Here is an 18,407-nt window from a genome sequence, read left to right as displayed (position 1 = left end):
CGAACTGCCGACCTTCTGATCGGCAAGTCCTAGGCTCTGTGGTTTAACCCACAGTGCCACCTGCGTCCCCTATTCAGAGCAGATACATTGAAATTAATAGACATGAATAACTTATTTCTATTAATTTCAATGGGAGTACTCTGCATAAGATTTAGTTGGACACAACCCCATATTTCTTCTCATGTACAACAGAATCAGTGAGAATAGAGTTAAAGAATGTACCCGTCGGTGATGGATTTTCTTTCTTTCTTTATTCCTTTCCTTATACAGTATTATTCAATGATTCTTCCTCCATTTATATCCTTTTCTACAATACGATCTAAAGGTCTCAGAAGATTTAGTTTTCCAAGCAGTTTGCCATTTTTGTATTCCCTGTAGGAAGCAGTGAATGTAACCATCTGATTTAGCCATCTGTAAAATGATTTAATGACATTGGATGGCTGAATGAGATAATTAAGCTCTCTTGTTTGAAGGGAAAGAAAGCAAGGCTCATCTGTGGGCTATCTGAAGGGTTGTTTGGAGATATTTTTATCATCTACAGAGATGACCACAGCACCTCATTGACTAGTCCAGGATCCCAAAGTGGCACAACAGGAGAGCTTCCATGTTCACAGGGGGCTATGTCATCCATTTTTCCCCTTTTAAACGCATCTCCTTGAATGGTATTGATTGCTGCTCTGGAGGGTTCTTCAAAAAGAGCCATTCAGGATGTTCAAAAGGCTGCAGCAAAGGGGTGTGGACACCTAGAGCTCTAGGTACACACAACCATAGTATTTAATGACTGTGGGGACATTTCAGTTAAAAATAACACTTTTAAAGGTGTCAGTGGTCCAGTTTACAACTGAGGTCAAAGTCATTTTGCACGAAGAGTCCACTCCTGGTTATCTTTCTGTATTTCAGCAGCCTAATTTAAGGATAAAGCATCATCTTGATGCTATTGTTGTTAAACAGTTGTGAGCTAGAAACTCTTGCAAATCATCCAGAGACGTACCGGTACATCATGAGCTGTCTTCTGCCCTAAACCATATTTTAAAGTAGGGGTAGTCAACAGAGTGCCCTTCTGAACTACAGTTTTTATCATCCTTGATGGTTGGCCATGATGGTTGGCTGGGGCTGATGGAAATGGGAGTTCAATAACATCTGGAGGGCAAATGGGCTACCCCTGAATGTAGCATTATGTGCACAAGCCTACTCCTCCCTACCTCCTCATCCTGTTCATGTGAGTGGGAGCATGTTTCCTTTTTCAACTAACCACAGTTTATCATTTCATCCAAACCAGGAACTGTGGTTAGTTTTAACTATGACTTATCTGAACAAAGCCAAAATCAGAAATCATAATTTGATCTTAGTTTGTTTAGACAAACTAAGTTCTCCCACTTTGGGAAAAACAGCAAACTGCAGTTAGTTGAAAAGGGAAATAAATGTTTCTGATGTCCTCACAAGTGCACTCGAGGAGAAGGGAAGGGAAGCTCATGAGCCCAAGGGTCTTTCTAGTAGCCCTAAGCTATGGCTTAATGTTACATCTCAACACACTGCCTATGTGACATTATAGATTGTCTCCAGGAGTAAAACATTAGCAAAATGGATTTTTATCTACTGTCTAGAATGCTGAGAGGCAGACAGAGAACTGCTTTTAAATGCAAAATAATGTCTATATTCCACTTTGTGAGGCACAATAAACCGTGTTAATATTGATTGTACAGCAACAACTACTGTGACAAGCTCCCACCATGAAACACCTGTGGTCAAAAATTAGATTTAATGTTGTGAAAGGCAAGTTTGCCAGACTGTAATAGAGAAGCACTCTGGAGCTACAGCACTGCTTTATTTCAAACAATGCCATTTTTCTTGGGCTCTCTGTGTTCTTACTGCTGACAGCCGAATGACAGGTAACATGGAGTTGCACCTGTTAAATTTCTACATTTTATGCAGCTGTTAGTCATAATCATAGTCCTGGTCAATTTATTTATACACCATATTTTCCACAATGGCACCTGTGCTCAAAGTAGTTCACATTTTTAAAAAAGTCTTTAATATTGGTACAATAACAGCACAGAATGAAAAAGCATACTGTCACTAAAACTCAACACTAAAAGAAATCAACAATTAACCATTCATTTAGCATACATCAACATTCAAATGAGAATAAATCTAAGGGCAAGAGAGTAGAGTGCTGCTTGATGGTGCAAAGGCAGCTGGTGCTGCCATTGCTAAACTGCAAGCCCCACATGAAAATAATGTGCTCTACTGCCATTCCCAGTCCTTGATAGGAAGTCATGACAATGTTTTCAAAAGTCTACCTTCTTGGGTACATTTCAAATGTCATGGGCCTCATAATCTCTGGATCGAGATGAAATGACATAGAATCTTATCATGTTGGCCCTATCAGCTAGCCTTCAACTGACTGCGTGATTTAGGGCTGAGTGAGAGAGTGTCCAAGCTTTAAACTGCATACCCATTTCAGCATAAATCTTTACCATCTTGTGTAAGGTGAAGACAGGGGTCATTTCCAGGGGGGCAGCGGTAGTAAGTATGGCCACCACTCACGATGTGGGGAGACCTTGACGTTAGCAAAAGAACTGGAGGGATGCACACAAGAGTCAAACCCAGGCAACAGAAAACATCAGTGAAAGAAAACTGCAAATACTGTAAATCAGGGTAGAAGAAAGCAAAAGACATGAAAGCAAAGACATTTCCATTTTCAGTTAACTTCCTTTCTCCCCCCCCCCCCCCCAGGTTAAGCTGCCAATTCTTTTTACAGAACCCTGCTCTTGTGCATTTAAGAGTAGCTTAAATGACAAAGAATTAGCTGGTGATCATATTTATCTCCATGCCATGAAACACTTCAAACTATGATTCTGGGGTCCCTTGGGCAAACCGCTCATTGCTCCTCCTCCTCTGCCTCATCATTGCTGCCACCTGATTGCTTGCCAGACGGAACCAATCAGTAAGCAGTAAGCGACAGCTGCTCCTCCTCCTCCTCACTGCCAATGTTCCTTGCTTGCTCACCTTCTATTGGCCAGAGCCAGAGGCAAAGGACCAATCAGTTTGCAACTGTGAAAGGGAGGAAGAGATCCAGGACTCTCTTAACAGTACGCTGCCCCATGCTGGTCCTTGATGCTTCACCTGCTGATCAAGTGGCTTTTAAAGGCACAAGAGAATGACATGGTCCAGGTTCATTTTTCCCCCTTAGGCCACTGTCAACCCTATGCAATCTCTATCTGGAAATTTTAATGTCTATCTTCAATATCTACTTTTGTTCTGTTTCTTTTATGATGCTTCCTAAATTGAATATGACATTCCCATTACCAGAATCACACCAGTAACTTTGGTACAGAAAGTTTCGTCGCACCTTCCGTTTTTGCTGAACAGGGATTTACAAAGAATTTTAATAGGCCTATTTGTTGCCACCGTGGGTGTGAATATTCTCACCGTTGCAGATGTTGAGATGTGACCTGTAAACTAATTAATTCAGAGCGATAGCACAGTTGCTAAATCCACCTTGCTTTTAGCAGCCAAACCTGGACTACAAATAGTTTTAAAGTACATGAAAGAAATGTATATAACATTTTACCTTTTTCGTTCTTGTTTAAGCAGAATAAACAAGCTGGACCTCCAAGAATATATTGTAGGATACCTCCAGCCCCTAAAAGTAGAGCAGTGCTCTTAAGGGGTTTTGAGGGAAGGGCACAGGAGGAGGGTATAAGGGGGTCGCAGCACTTATAGGGCACACCACTAGGACTTCTTCCACTTTGCTATGTAGTTATAGAGTTATGTATGTTTCCATGTCTGTGGAATCCCAAGCTAGAAACTGCTCCTTTATTTTGAGGCGGCCCCATTTTCACTTCCAATTTGAGCTGGATCAGACCAAAGGCCTAGTAGTCCAAAAACCTGTTTTCACTGTGGCCAGCCAGATACCTAGGGGAAGCTCACAAGCAGCACCCAGGTGCCACAACACTCTCCACACTTGCAAATCCCAGCAATTCTTATTCAGAGGCCTACTGCCTCTAGCACGGGAGGTAGAACATAGTCCTCATAGACCAGGGTTTGATTCTCCTCGCAGCTATGAAGCTCACTGGGTGAGCTCACTCGTCTCTCAGCCTAACTTACCGTATTTTTCGCTCCATAGGACGCCTCTTAAAAACTAAGGGGGAAAGTCTATGCATCCTATGCAGTGAATGCAGGGGAGACGCAGGCAGGAAAAGCCCCCAAGAGCTTTTTGTGCGGCTCTTGCGGGCTTTTCCCCAGGAGGGAGAAGGGACTGATGCAGCCAGTCAGTCCCTTCTCCCTCCTCGTGGGCTTTTGTGGGAGGTGGGGGAATTGCCATAGTGGGGGAGAGGCTGCGCAAGACTAAAGAAGCCAAGGCAGCAAGCGCGATCCATCCCACTCGCTGCCTTGGCTTCCTTTTTAGCCTTGCGCAGCCTCTCCCACGCTTCTTTAGCCACGCTTCTTTAGCCACGCTGGGGAGGTTTAGTTTACACGGATCCCAAACAGAGGAAGGGAAGGTTGTCTCCATTCCTTTGACTCTGAGACAATTCAGCACTATAATAATGCAAAGCTCTTTTGGGGGGAGGGGGGATGAAATCTCTTCCATCTATATGACTAGTTTCCTAGGGAACTGACGAGACAAGCAATGTTTGGGAGGCCATGTGTATTTAACTGGAATGCACCCCCCCCCTCCAAACTCTCTCTCTGTCACTCACACACACACACAACGTAGCCCCACAACTGATGAGTACTTAAAACACCATCACTACAGGATGGTATGTGATCCAACTGGAAAAGCAAAGTAAATGCTGGTCCTTATTCTGCCTAATTAAAGTAAATTAGTTACAGCAACTTGCTGTCAGATCAACACAGGTTCAGGCAGACGGCTGGAATTTATTTAAAGAGTTACTTTTTGTTGTTTATTTAAAATATACATTAGTTTGCACAAAGTCTTTGCTGCATCTGACAGCTTACAGCCTTGTTCCCATAAGAAGTGTCTTTATTGGTGGGGGGTAGGGGTCCAGTTTGTTCTTGTTATTATTATGCTGCAATTGATGGAAATTCTTGTCCGTTTATAAAAGCCTATTTGATCCCAACTTTCTGAGACACTCCAGGTACTTGACAACAGATCCATAAACAATCCTCCCCAAAATGCATACAGAATCAAACATAAAATAAAATGTAGTTCACCTGAAGGAGGGGAAAAGGCATCAAACAGAATTTTATCCTTTGCTTTAAAAACAGTTGCCATAAAATATTTGGTTAAATGTTTACTTCTGAAGTTTACTATCTAGAATGACTCCCATTCATCCTATTTTCTCTTTTTACAGAAGTTATTCATTTGAATGATGAAAATCATCATGTCAGCTAAAGGGGAAAGGTTTTTCTTTTTTTAGCAGACAGAAGCCCAGACTTGTGTTTGGCCCCAGTGTTCAATACTGTAAGTTGCTTGTGGATAGAGCTGGGAGAGAAATTTGATTTTGTTTGCATTTAAAAGCAAACCTACCTAATTCACATTTTCTGAAGCAATACAAGAGTCAAAACAGAGACATCCTTTGCAGTATCCACTTCTTCAAGTTCCGGAGTGTAGTTCTGCAGCCACATGTACAAAAATGCATATACTAAATTAAAGTGTGCATAGAAATGCATTTATTAGTGACAATAACATTCCAAAATGCATTGTATTGGAGGAGAAATGCATATATTAGGGAAATTGTATACAAACATTTCTGAGAAATGTTCAGAAAAATATTGATGAATTTTCATGAGGACTTCTTTTGTGGAAAAGGGTGGGACTGATGTGGAAATGAAAACTGAATGAAAGTTTGTAAAAATGAGAAACAAAGGGAAATCCAAATTGACAGATTTCCCCATCCTAGCTGTAGATCAAAGATCAGGTGCAGTGACTGCCATACTGTTGTACAGCAGGCCGAATTTCAGAAGATTTCTAATTTCTTCTTCCCCAGAGCTTCTAAAGACAGGGGAGCACTTTGCTTGTTATCATCTTATGAAGTATAAAGCTAACATGATAAAGATTTAATATGAGAGGCAAAGGATCCATAAACATACCAATATTTTATGTAAATATGAGAATGCACAGCAGTTATCAACATGCATATAATGCATATAATGTAGGAGTTACATGGGACTGACTTGGTTCTGCCTTGGCTCTGCACAACCATATCATCACCTGGGTTGTGGCCCATGGCCAAAAAGGCCTAGCTCTGCTCCAAACCAAAATTCTGTTAACGACGCCTTACAAACTGGAATGGTAGAAGAAGAAGAAGAAGAGGAGGAGTTGTTGTTTGGATTTGATATCCCGCCTTTCACTCCCTTTTTAAGGAGTCTCAAAGCGGCTAACATTCTCCTTTCCCTTCCTCCTCCACAACAAACACTCTGTGAGGTGAGTGGGGATGAGAGACTTCAAAGAAGTGTGACTGGCCCAAGGTCACCCAGCAGCTGCATGTGGAGGAGCGGAGACACGAACCTGGTTCCCCAGATTATGAGACTACCGCTCTTAACCACTACACCACACTGGCTCTCATGGTAGGCACATCACAGCTTCAAAGTACATCTTGCATCCTTACACATATTCTTCTCTTGAGTTTATTTCCAAACATCTAGTAGAATGCTTTCTGGCTTCCTACAAAAGCTTTGTTCATGTAGCCTGAGCACTATCTTGAAAAGCGTAATGAACAAAATGACAGCTGATTGTTCTGCAGAAAAGTAATTTTGTAAAAGAATGCTTACCTCAGAGGACTGTTCACACCTACCACACAGTGTAGGTCAGAAATAGCCAGATGAATAAAGCTGCTGCAAAAAGAAAAAATTAATCAAAGCAACATTATTTACTCCTCCTTTCAAAGAACAACTTTTAAATTGCTTAGGAACCAGTTTTCAAGCTAAATAATTGGAAATGGCCAGTTTTTCAATTCTGCCTTTCTCAGTGCTATTGCATAACTAGCATTTTACTTTATCTGCATTTTTAATCCTTTAATCTTTACCATTTTATGCTTGCTTGCTCATGAGATAGTTGAATTCACCATAACCATTTCAGTATGGTGAACTCACAGGGGCGAAGAGCTCATTCATCTTACATTTTTGCAGATCTGTATCTACATTGTAAACACCCATTCTTCATTTGCAGCATCTTCTCTGACTCTGAGATAGTACAGAAAACTTTTTTGTTTAATCAGTGCCCCTGAAGAAAAATCACCAACACAAAAAGTGTTGGGTTCAGTAAAGTACATATTTGTGTGCATTTGTGGTTCCCTCACTCATTTTTCTGTGGCCATCCTTTGCGCGAGCATCAAGGTAATTTTTTTCAGGAGCCTTGCAGCTGGCTATGAGCCAGACGGAGGCAATGGAGTTGGCTCACAGAATTTCAGCAAGCACACAGGGATGTAGTCACACCAATCCTCCTTGAAAGCATTTGACCAGCTTTGTAAGCATGTTTGATTGAATGCTCATGACATCCCTAAGGCATGCAGAAAATAAGAATCTACAGCTGTGAGCCTTTGCCTAGCTTCATTTTATAACTGGCAACATATTACATGAACTTTAAGACAGAGCTGCCCCTGTCACCCATATCAAGTTGCATGCAAGGTGCTCTGGGAACTTTATTGGCTAAAGAGCAGGACTAGAAATCCAGCACATAGCCATAGTTTCCCATTATGTGCAACCCTGGAAACTATGGTTAATGGCTTCAAAACAAACCAAGGATATTGCTCCATGGTCCAAAGTTAGCATGTTTGGAAGCCATTAGTTGCAGTTTCTGGGTTCACAAATGGGGAGCTGTGCTTAAGTGTTTGCTCAGTCACATGCGCAAAGGGGGGACCGAAACGGCTGCGAAGGCACTCCATGAACCTGCTTGATATCCTGGCTTGATAAATTAGCATTTGTGGCTTGGTACAGATGTGGCCTGTGTCTATTTCCCCTTGCAATTTTGCTGGTGACTACTATGCAAGCAGTGGATGCTAGACTTAGCTTTCTTCTCTTCAGGCACGTCACTCTGTGAATCATCATGGCATTAACCTGCACCTAGATTGCTACAGCAACCAGAAGCGTGGTACAAATCAGGCTGTTCTACTTTCATCATGGTTTCATAACTGTGCCTTGGGAAATCTTTGTAAAGATGCTGAGCTGTGTGAGGGACTAGACCAGAGAAAGTCTTCTGGAAAATCATAAGCAGAGCCGCATGGATGTCATATATAACTAAGTCTTCATCATGTCTAGATGCCATAACCTAGCCAGAGCTGGAAGAGACTGGGAAATGTGTATTGGTCCTGAGGAGCCAGAACCAAATGTCTTTGTTCCCTAGCTTGGCTGGAGTGGAGTGGACAATGAGAGCAAGAGGACAGCTCCCATTGGTCACTGAATGGGCTAATCGTGAGTAGGGTAGAGGGAATGATCAAATGGCTAAGCAACAAAATGAGTTACTTGTTTCCAAGCTGTATGAGCCAGAATGCATCATAGGGATTCAATGGATGAAATATTTTAACGTAGAAATCCAGAGCAGTCATTTTAAGGCTTGGCCAATGGTGGTATGTCTGATGAAGTCTTCAAGGTCAATTCTGCAAATAACGTATTTCTACAAACAAATTTTTTTTTAGTGCAAATGAAACTTTAATAATTATAGTTTAATAAGTAAGACGGTCCTCTGTCCAAGATGGTATAGCCTGGTTTTATTAGGCCTTCTATGCAACTTTATCTTTTATCTTTTTTAAAAAAAATATGCATTGAAATACAGTGCAATAAAAGTAGGATATAAATCAATACAAAATAATGAGAAGGTACCAAAGATTTCAAAAGCATATCAAAGAACAAATACAGGTAATATGGTGTTGTTGTTGTTGTTGTTGTTAAAAAAGCTCATACTGGTTTAAAATTGACTTTAACAAATGTTAAGATCTTGAAAGTCTGATATTCATATAGCCACTAAGTAGATATCAAGAGATTCCAAATGTCATAAGGAAAATGATGCTTACATGCCTGAAAACTGAGTGGGAGAACTGTACAAATAAAAGCTAAGTATGTAATTAAAGTCTTAGCAACAATTTTCTCCTCAGCAGGTGGAAGCTGTATATTCCTGTAAAGCTAACAATTCTGAAGTGTTTGTCACTGGCAAGCTTGGCTGGTGAAATGGTTAGCTGTTCTTGGGCCATGATCCTAAGCACATCACTGTATTGAAATCAATGGGCCTTCCTTCATAAGTAAATGTGTTCAGGACTTTCAGTTACAAACAGGAATCCTAGCCTGTTGCTGTTTTTGTTTCTTCAGTATGAAGTGCTGGATTTGATCTGCAAGTCCCATGCGCAGGTTGGTACAATGCAAAACATCCCTTAAAAGGCCTTGGTTCAAAGAATGTCTCCTACAAAGCTACAATATGCTATCAATTACCACAAACATTTTGTACAATACCTGCTCTCTCTTTGATAGCTTCCTCTCCCTCCTGCAGCAAGTGATGTAGCAAAGTTGCATGAGTCATCTAGCCCTATTAAGTTGTTCAGTGCCTCCTGTTTACCTGCTGTTTTGGGTACACTGTGGTCTGGAAAGCTCACAAAGGAGACAAGGAGGGAGAGTTGTCTTTTGCTGGACTCAGTGGGGTTTGGTTCTTCAGCTCTAAAATGAGATGGGGTTTCTGACCCCCTGAAATGTCATACTATGAGAAAGCACAGGTATTTTTTATGAGAAAGCACACATGCTCAAAGGTAAGCCACTGGTTCCCTGGGCCAGAAATTGGCACATCACATCATATTAGCGACACCATTTTCTCTAAAAATCTAATTCCACAGTGGAAATTGCTGGATTTGCAGCCCTCAACATGTCCTTCGGTCCATTTGTCCCTTTCAGTTCCTTCCTTCCCATTCTTTTTCTTCCTTCTCTCGTGTTTGGATGATCACTCCAAATGTCCTCAGTATGCTCATAGCCAGTCATAGCCAGTAATAGCCAGTGCTTTCCAGTGAAGCCACTTGAATTTCCAGTGACAAAGATTGCTCCAGAAGCTCTCCCAAACTACAAGCCTGCTATTTCAAGGGAGGTGCAACACCATCCAAGACAGGCCATCTACCTAATTCCCAGGCTCAAGAACCACCAATGCACAGCCTTTCCATCTAGGCGGACTCATCTTCACTTTATTGGCTTATATCGAACTAAGCAATGGTCCAACACCCATACAACCTCTTCTGTTTCAGGAAGAAATAGTGTTTCATGTGCATATTGATAACACTATTTTTCAGACCTCTTGATGACCTCTCCTACCAGTGACTTCATAAACAGGGAGTGGTGGGGACATCATTAAACACGAAATCTCTTTGTCACATTTAGCCCCTTTGGGACATGTATAGCAAATTGTGGATGAACTGTCTGTCTGTAATGTTTTATTGTACCTTTCATGCCAGACTTGCACAGAATGCGCTGCTGATGTCCTGAGCACTCTGTAATATGCTTGACTATTCCTGGTAAGCCAAGGCGTTTGCCTGCTGCTCTTATGTATTATCCTCTGGTTCTTTGCTCCCATGCCTTACATAGGAAGAACTGCATGGTAACAAACATTGTGCACTGCTAAAGAATCTTTTTAAAACCCAACTGCAGCACAGATAGCTGGACAATCAAACCAGTCTAAAGACTTGGCAGGATTTGGGGTGGGGGAAATGGATGTGTATTTGATATTGTTTCCATACAAGAACCCTAGGGCTGTGTGCATGTTGCCAGCTTAAAATGTGGGTTCATTTTATCAATTCATATTGAAGCTTGTCTGGGGAAAACACATCAAAATGCTGTCTTTCATATGAAGCAACAGGGTAGGTACAAGATAGGTATGAATTGTGGCTAATGTCATGTGTATACCGCTTCCCAAACCAGCAGTGGGAATGCACTAGATGCAGAGCAAGCAGGAGTGTTTACACAGACCATGTAGATATGCCCTGAAGCAAGTTTAATACACATATCGGAAGGCACACTGCCCATGCAACTTTTGGCTTTTATATTCTGAAAGGCAGCAGTCCAGCTCAGGAAGGCAGAAAGGAAAAGATGCTGACTGAGTTTAGCAATCAACCTTTTATATATTTCACAGTTGCTTCTCCTATTACAAAAGCAAATTCTGTTGATGTGTGCCAAATAATCTCTTAGCTAAAAACCGTTCTGCCCTCCCAACCATAGTCAGAATTTCATTGTGGATTTCAATGACGCCAGAATAAGATTCTGAGAGTTCAACCATTACACCATTTTTGCCAGACACAAACACATTTGTTTTTCATTTGAACTTTTAAAAAATATCACTTTATGATTTCAAATATTTACCATGGGGCAGGAAATCAGAAATTAACATATTTAATTTACCATCTGTTTAAAATCTTTCTGCCTACACAATTGTCAGCTATCCAATCTACTCCCCCCCCCCCCTTTTCCTTTTCCTTCCCAGGTTTTTATTTTTGCTGGCTCGCTCAGTAAATACATGGCACGCCGCTACAGGTGCAATTGTTGGGAGAAATATACCATGTAAACAGATGGTCAGGTAATTCTACTACTGATAGGTCCCCAGTACAGCCATTACTAGCATCTTGTTTCATCCCTGGTCATTTCCCCAGTCATCAGTTAACAAGACAGGGAAAATATACTGTGGTCGACCAGCTACTTCCAGGTTGGCAAGCACATCTCAGAGTTGCTAGGTAACCTGCAAAGGCTCCTTCCAACTTCCATCAAACAGGGCAAAATGGTTGCTGGTGGCAGAACAACTAACTCCAAAGTAGGTTTAAAATATTACAGATATTCACATTCAAAAGTTAGCCATACTCACCAAGGTTCAAATGGAGTTTGCATGTCTTGAAAACTGGGGGGAAACAACAACCCTAAAATAAGGCCGTTGGGTTATGTGTGTGAAAAACATCTTTGTGAAGAAACCTAGTTTCACAAAGATTTCTACAACAACAAGCTCAGTTACATTATTTCTCATATTATTTACATTACATGATGTGAATCTATAGGAAATTATACAAGTTTCATAAATATTGAATGTCACCAGGAAAGACAGTACAGCTGTTTTAAACTAAAGCAATTATGTGTAATACGACCCTAACTGAAATGCTTGTTTAAAAATGTCCATGTCTGAACATGTATATTAGAAGGCTTTGTTTCAATAAGGCAAAAGGAGCAGCAGAATTTAGTTTATTTTTAGGTAAAGGTATATGCTTTTGTTTACCCAGACATGTAAAGCTGACATGTTTTAATGCATATTTTAAACTGTTGGTTTTATTTCTATTTTGATTTTTTAATATAAACCCAACTTGTTTTAGCCTTGGCCTTTATCAACTATTTTAATACAAATTATCTATCTTTTGTAAACCACTTAGAGGTTTTATTTACAATCAAATAAATAATATACAAAATACATTAAAGAAAATGAAATATAGATAACACAATGCTATTGTACAGCTTCTTATGCTTATTGCAACTGGATGCAAGGAGAAGTGGTCAGCTATCATTATGCTGCAATCAGGTTGTCAAATTTTTCCCACTTTGCACTGATTGGGATCCTAATTAAATAGGCACAAGCAGCTGCCAGGAAAGATAAATGTCCTTCATCTGCTTCTGTAGTGAGAGCCCAGCACACATTTTTTCCAAAAAGGCTGAAAGAAGACAGGACATACCTTGGGAATGCTGACTCTAATCCCCAGTTTGTATGTTTTGCTTGGTGTATTTTACTTCCCATCAAGGACTTTGATTCTCATATCTGGCAGCACTGGAAGTGAAAAGCTATAAACCCCAGGAGCAAGTAACCCTGGTGTTGTGAACTATTAGCAAGAAGGAAGTACATGGGCATAGGTAAGGGAAGTTGAGAAGGTTGTGAGTGCTCTGTAGTGAACACTGGAAAAGAGGTATGAATCTGGACAAAGCCTTCTGCCTGTTAAATAGACTAATTGTGACTCGTCAGAGCACTAAGCTACAGACACAAGCAAAGACCGTCTGACAGCATCCTGGATCATTGTACATCAGGAATTGAGAGCATCTGTCTTTCTGATGCTGTTGTATTCTAGTTCCCGTCAGTCCCAGCCATCAGGGCCAATGGTAAGGGATGAAGGGAGCTGGAGCCAGACAGCATCTAAATAACCACAGGTTCCTCATCCCTGAACTACATGGCTCTAGTATCTTGTTGACTATCAGTAAGCATATGTTCAGGAAAATCAAATGCAAATTCTCCCCTTGCCTTAAGAGAATTGGTAAATGACTTCTCAAACAACATTTGTCAGTGTGGGCTCTTGCCTTTGCTAGAGTAGAGCATGCCACTGTTTGACCTGGCACAGAAAATGATGACTTCTAGGGCTGGGCTTTCACATCCATTAAAATCCGAGTTGTTTAAGCTTAGCCAACTTTTCAGTTCAGCATGTTCCCATTTTCCTGAAGAGTTAATTGTGTTTCCCCTGTAGTTCTGGCAGTGCAACCAGGTATTCTGTGGGAATGTTAAGTTTTGACTTACTTTCAAAACTGGCACAGAACACCTGGAGGAGGCAGTAGATGTAAAGCCAGTCAAAGTCCTTGCAGTCTCCACACCAACACCTTTGTTTTAACTGGTGCTCTAGAGCTAGCTGGGTTGCTGAGTGTTCAGCTCAAATAAATCCGCCTGTTGAGACTGTCAATTAGTGCCAGTTTTGATGACAGCTTGTTACATTTTCCAAAAGGTCACCTAGATATTCATCTTTTCTGGCACTCTGTCGGAATCAGCTAGATATAAATAATACTTCGCTGGGATTTGTCAGCAGTGCTTTCACTTTATTTAGCACAGTGCTGGGTACAAATAGCTCCAGATTTCAAAATATTTCAAACTCAGGGTGTTCTTTAGCATAGACTATATTTAGTGTCCTTATGTGCAATGGCTGATTGCAGAAGGTTCATTCATCCAGTCAACAGATTTTAGCAGCATTTTTCTCCATGGTTGTTTGCTGAGTTGAAAGGGAACCTTTCCTGTGCCAGAAAAAGACCTAATAATCTACTTGAAGATTACCTTACCAATCAAGATTATGGTATCTTAAAAATAAAGATATTGGGTTGTATCCTGTGCTGTCATGCAGATAGATATGACTTTGATTCATCTTCCTTTCCTCCCCTCCGCAGGCCCCATGTACCCACAAAATCTGCTTTCCCGCGGACATCTGGCTGGCCAGAACAGGATTCTGAACTAGATGGGAGAAAAGCAAGAAGACCCATTGCACTAGTGAACTCTACTCACACAGTGTTGGGTTCTGTGCATCGTAAATTAACAATGTAAATGTTTCAATGTCAATCTGCCAATTACATTCTGGAAATTAGACTCCTCTTCTGTTCATCTCAACAAGTACACTCATTCATTGATCCCATGTGAAGTTTCTCTAACCCTTTGTCGCTTCCACTGCACCTCCCATCAAGTTAGTTCTTCTCGGCTATCTGCTTATTAGTGCTTTCCCTTTCTCTTTCACCTGGGCCGATGGCTCCATGACCTCCTTGTCTCCCCAGGTTCTTCTGATTTAGAAATTTCTGCTCAAGTACAACTTACCTTCCTGCTTGGCTTACTTAGATTCCAAAGGCTACTTGTCGTTTTGTGAAATTTGCATTGCATTGTGTTTTGTTTGATAGTGCGTGTCAGAGCTGGCTCCAGGTCCCAGCTCACAGAGGACCAACGCTAGCCGGTAGTAATGTACAAAAGTCTTTATTGAAGTACAGTTTCCATTTTCAAGCCGGAGCGCCCCAGCTCTACGTCTAGGGTTTAGACCGGCGAAGCTCCATCTGAATCTCCGCCCCCTGTACACCAGTTTAAGATTCTAGCCTTACTCCACCTCTTCCGTCTCTCCTTTCTCCTCTGGGTCCTGCTACCCCCCGGGGTCCCTTCCTTCCTGGATTCTTCCGACGCAGACGTTGACCCCCCTGACTCCTCCCTCTCTCTTCGGCGGGCTTTGGGACCTGGCTCCCTATCCGGGCTGCCAACTGCGCCGCCCTCCTGTACATTTGAACTTGGCGCGCGCGCCCAGCCTTCAACCTTCCTCTCGACCGTTTCCTCGCTCCCCGATGGAGGCGTGGCCAGTCCTGCCTCCTGTCCTCCTGCTGGCAGCGTGCCGCCTGATCCCGATGCCTGGGACTCCTCCCCCCTACTGCACTCTGGTGTGGACGCTGGTCCTGATTTCCAACTGCTGCTCTCTGAGTCCCCTCTGTCCCCTTCTTCCTGGGGTGTCCCCCTAGGCACCCCCCTTGCCCTGACCATGGGAGCCCCTTTCTGTGAATCTTCCGATTCGCTGGAAAGACTCAGAGACCTCGGACCGCTGTCATCGCTGACATTTCCTTCGGACTCCTCCCCCTCGCTCTCCATTTCCTCCCTTTCCTGTGCCTCTGCTCCTGAACCCCTGACAGTGCGGTTTCATGTTGTTGTTGCTATTTTAATTGTAGTAAACTTATGGATTCCAACCTGTCATTGTCTAGGAGTGCTTATGCCCAGCATAGGCTAGTTAGTCAGATGTAGCCATTCCTGGCAGCGATAGCCTGGCCTCAGCTGTCCATGCTCTAGTGACCTCCTGATTGTACTACTGTAATGTGTTCTACATGGGGCTGCCCCTGAAAGTGGTCTGGAGGCTGCAGCAAGTGCAGAATGGGACTGCTAGGATGGCAACTGGGGCAACCTGATGGGACCATGTGACACAGTTCCTGAAAGCACTGCAGTGGCTTGGGACCCAAGTATTATTATTATTATTATTATTATTATTAATTTTACCCCGCCCATCTGGCTGGGTTTCCCCAGCCACTCTGGACAGCTCCCAACAGAAAATGAAAAACATGATAAACATCAAACGTTAAAAACTTCCCTAAACAGGGCTGCTTTCAGATGTCTTCTAAAAGTCAGATAGTTCTGTATCTCCTTGACATCTGATGGGAGGGCATTCCACAGGGTGGGTGCCACTACCAAGAAGGTCCCCTGTAACCTCACTTCTCACACTGAGGGAACAGCCAGAAGGCACTGTTCAATGGGGGTGAAGATGCTCCTTCAGGTATACTGAAGGTATATGCCTTGCCCAATACCAGCCATATGGGACCCTATGATAGGCAGGTGAGGCCTTGTTGATGTCGCTGCCATTGGATGAAAGGTTTTCTAACTGTAACTACTTTCAGATGTTTTAAATTGTAATTGTTTTTATAATGTTTTAACTGTTTTATAATGTTTTTGCTTTGTTCTTGTTTTTAAATTGTGTATCTGATGACCACCTTGGGCTCATTGGGGAGAAAAGATGTGCTATAAAGTCAATAGATAGTAGTAATTCATTGTAATAATTTGTTGACTAGTTTTCCCCATTTAGCAGAATATTCATGGCTATTCCCATGACATCACATTAACTCAACCAATGACAATTTCTGAGACAACAATAAGATTGTTTATTTATTTTTTTAAGTGACATTTTCACTGGTATGCTTATCATTTGTAGTGGTTTTACAGCACTGTAGGATGATTTATCCCCCCTTACTAGAGCAGCCCTAGTGCCACTTAATGGACTCTTTAACTATGATTCACATCATATAGGCACTGTAGCCTTTGCCCTCAAGAGGCACCAAACAGAATCTGTTGCTTAGCGATGGCGGCCTTCGTGGAAATTAGTTTGAACTTCAAAAGCACAAAACATCTCTTATTAGGCATGGGTTTCAAAATAATGAATTCCTCAGAGAGTGCTTATTAGGATCAGTGTAGAATCAACCTGCCATGAGCACCAGCAACAAGAAAGGTCTTCAGCTGCACATTAGGAGGAAATTGACTATAACTTCCTCTGTTTGTAATGTTATGTCACTAAAATGTGCCAAGCAAACCTAAAATATGCGGTGAGAAATAAGCTGCACCAATCAGTAAACTGCAGAAGTAAACCACATGGTTTTGAAATGATTTATTAAAAAGAAAGAGCAATCTGGTAAAGAGGTGGAGCAACAGTAATCAAAGAAATTAGTTAAGCATGAAATGAGACAGAACTAACATCCATGGAAAAATTAAGATACACCCCACTTACTTAAAAAGGGGGGGTGTTACTAGGTTCATATTTTATATAGCAGTGACATGACCAAGTTTGCTAAAGACGTTTAATACGTGATTCAGTGCAAGCAAATGCACTTTGGAACAAAAATCCCTAATACACTGGATTTCACTAATGGCATCTGAATTGGCAGTGACTGAGCACTGCTGATAGTTCAATGAAGATGTCAATCTAGTGTGCAGCAGCTGTGAAAAAGGTGATTCGCTAATGTGAATCATTAGGAAAGGGTCCATTTTCAAACTGTGAATATAATAGCTTACACATATGTTTTGTGCGACCACACTTTGAATATTGCGTACAGTTCTAGTTGTCATATCTCACAAAGGATATTTGTAAAGCTGTAAAAGCGCAACCAAAATGATCAAGGGGTACTAGAACAACTCTCTCATGAGGAAAAGTTGCAACACTTGGGACTTTTAAGCTCAGGGAAAAGGAAAGAAAAGGGAAACATGCTGAAATTATGGGGAAAGTGGATAAAGAGAGGTTCCGTCTTTGTCTCTTTTATAATACTAGAACCCAAGGTTATCCAACAAAGCTAAACAGTAGGAGATTCACAACAAAAGGAAGTGATTCTTCAAGCAGTGTATATATTTAAACTATAGAATTCACTGTAAGATATAGTGATAACCAGAAACTTGGAAGGGGTTTAGATGAATCCCTGGAGGATAAGGCAATCAATGACTGTGTGTTGCCTCCAGTACCAGACATTGTGTGTCTACAAATCCCAGCTGCTAGAAATCACAAGTGGAGAGTGCAGCTGTACTTATGCCCTGCTAGCAGGCTTCTCACAGGCATCTGGTTGATCACTGAGAATCAGATGCTGGACTAGATCTTATCTTATCTATCTTATCTATCTGACTCTTCTTTTGTTCTTAAATTTTACAAATGGTTGCTTAATCCCAGTGGAATCTTGGCTACCTCCCATTACAGAACAGCTCTTATCTTTTCTGATATTCAGGAGAAGAAAGTAGCACAAACAGAAAGTTGAGTGAGTCATAAAGGTCATTGTTTTGTGTAGAAAATGAATCATACAACATGATACAAATGCTTCTGGCACACATTCTGTTTACTTTGAACAAATTTTAATTACTCAGCTACAGCTAGCTGAATGGCAAGCTCTAAAATCTTCCAGAGGCTGTGGACATGGAGCTACTTGGAATTGTTAGTGAAACGCTGTGACCATGATGAAAGATACAAATTCCTGTTAAGTCTTCTGGTTGATGCACCATCAATTATCAGGTTTAAGGAGGAATCCTGCACCCTTTTCTACAATGGTTATAAGCAGCACTGCTGAGACCACTTATAAAAATGTTTGTCCTGGTTTATTAATCATTTCCTTTTATGCTACGGCATCAGCCAAGATGCTGTGTAAAGATCCCAGGTTCA

General features: G+C 41.6%; 1 long non-coding RNA gene across 1 annotated transcript; it reads right to left on the bottom strand.

The window, feature by feature from the left end:
• Window positions 1–5,319: 5,319 nt before the first annotated feature.
• On the bottom strand, window positions 5,320–14,522 carry LOC310674420. The gene is made up of 4 exons (XR_014509582.1): window positions 13,463–14,522; window positions 11,786–11,837; window positions 6,739–6,801; window positions 5,320–5,580 (listed from the first exon to the last, which is right to left on the bottom strand). It is a non-coding gene; the product is annotated as an uncharacterized lncRNA (long non-coding RNA).
• Window positions 14,523–18,407: the final 3,885 nt, after the last annotated feature.

This window comes from Podarcis tiliguerta (assembly GCF_965153285.1).
Source record: "Podarcis tiliguerta genome assembly, chromosome: 3".
NCBI classification, from domain to species: domain Eukaryota; kingdom Metazoa; phylum Chordata; class Lepidosauria; order Squamata; family Lacertidae; genus Podarcis; species Podarcis tiliguerta.
Note: the sequence above shows the minus strand (reverse complement) of the source record. Positions and strands in the feature narration are given on the sequence as shown.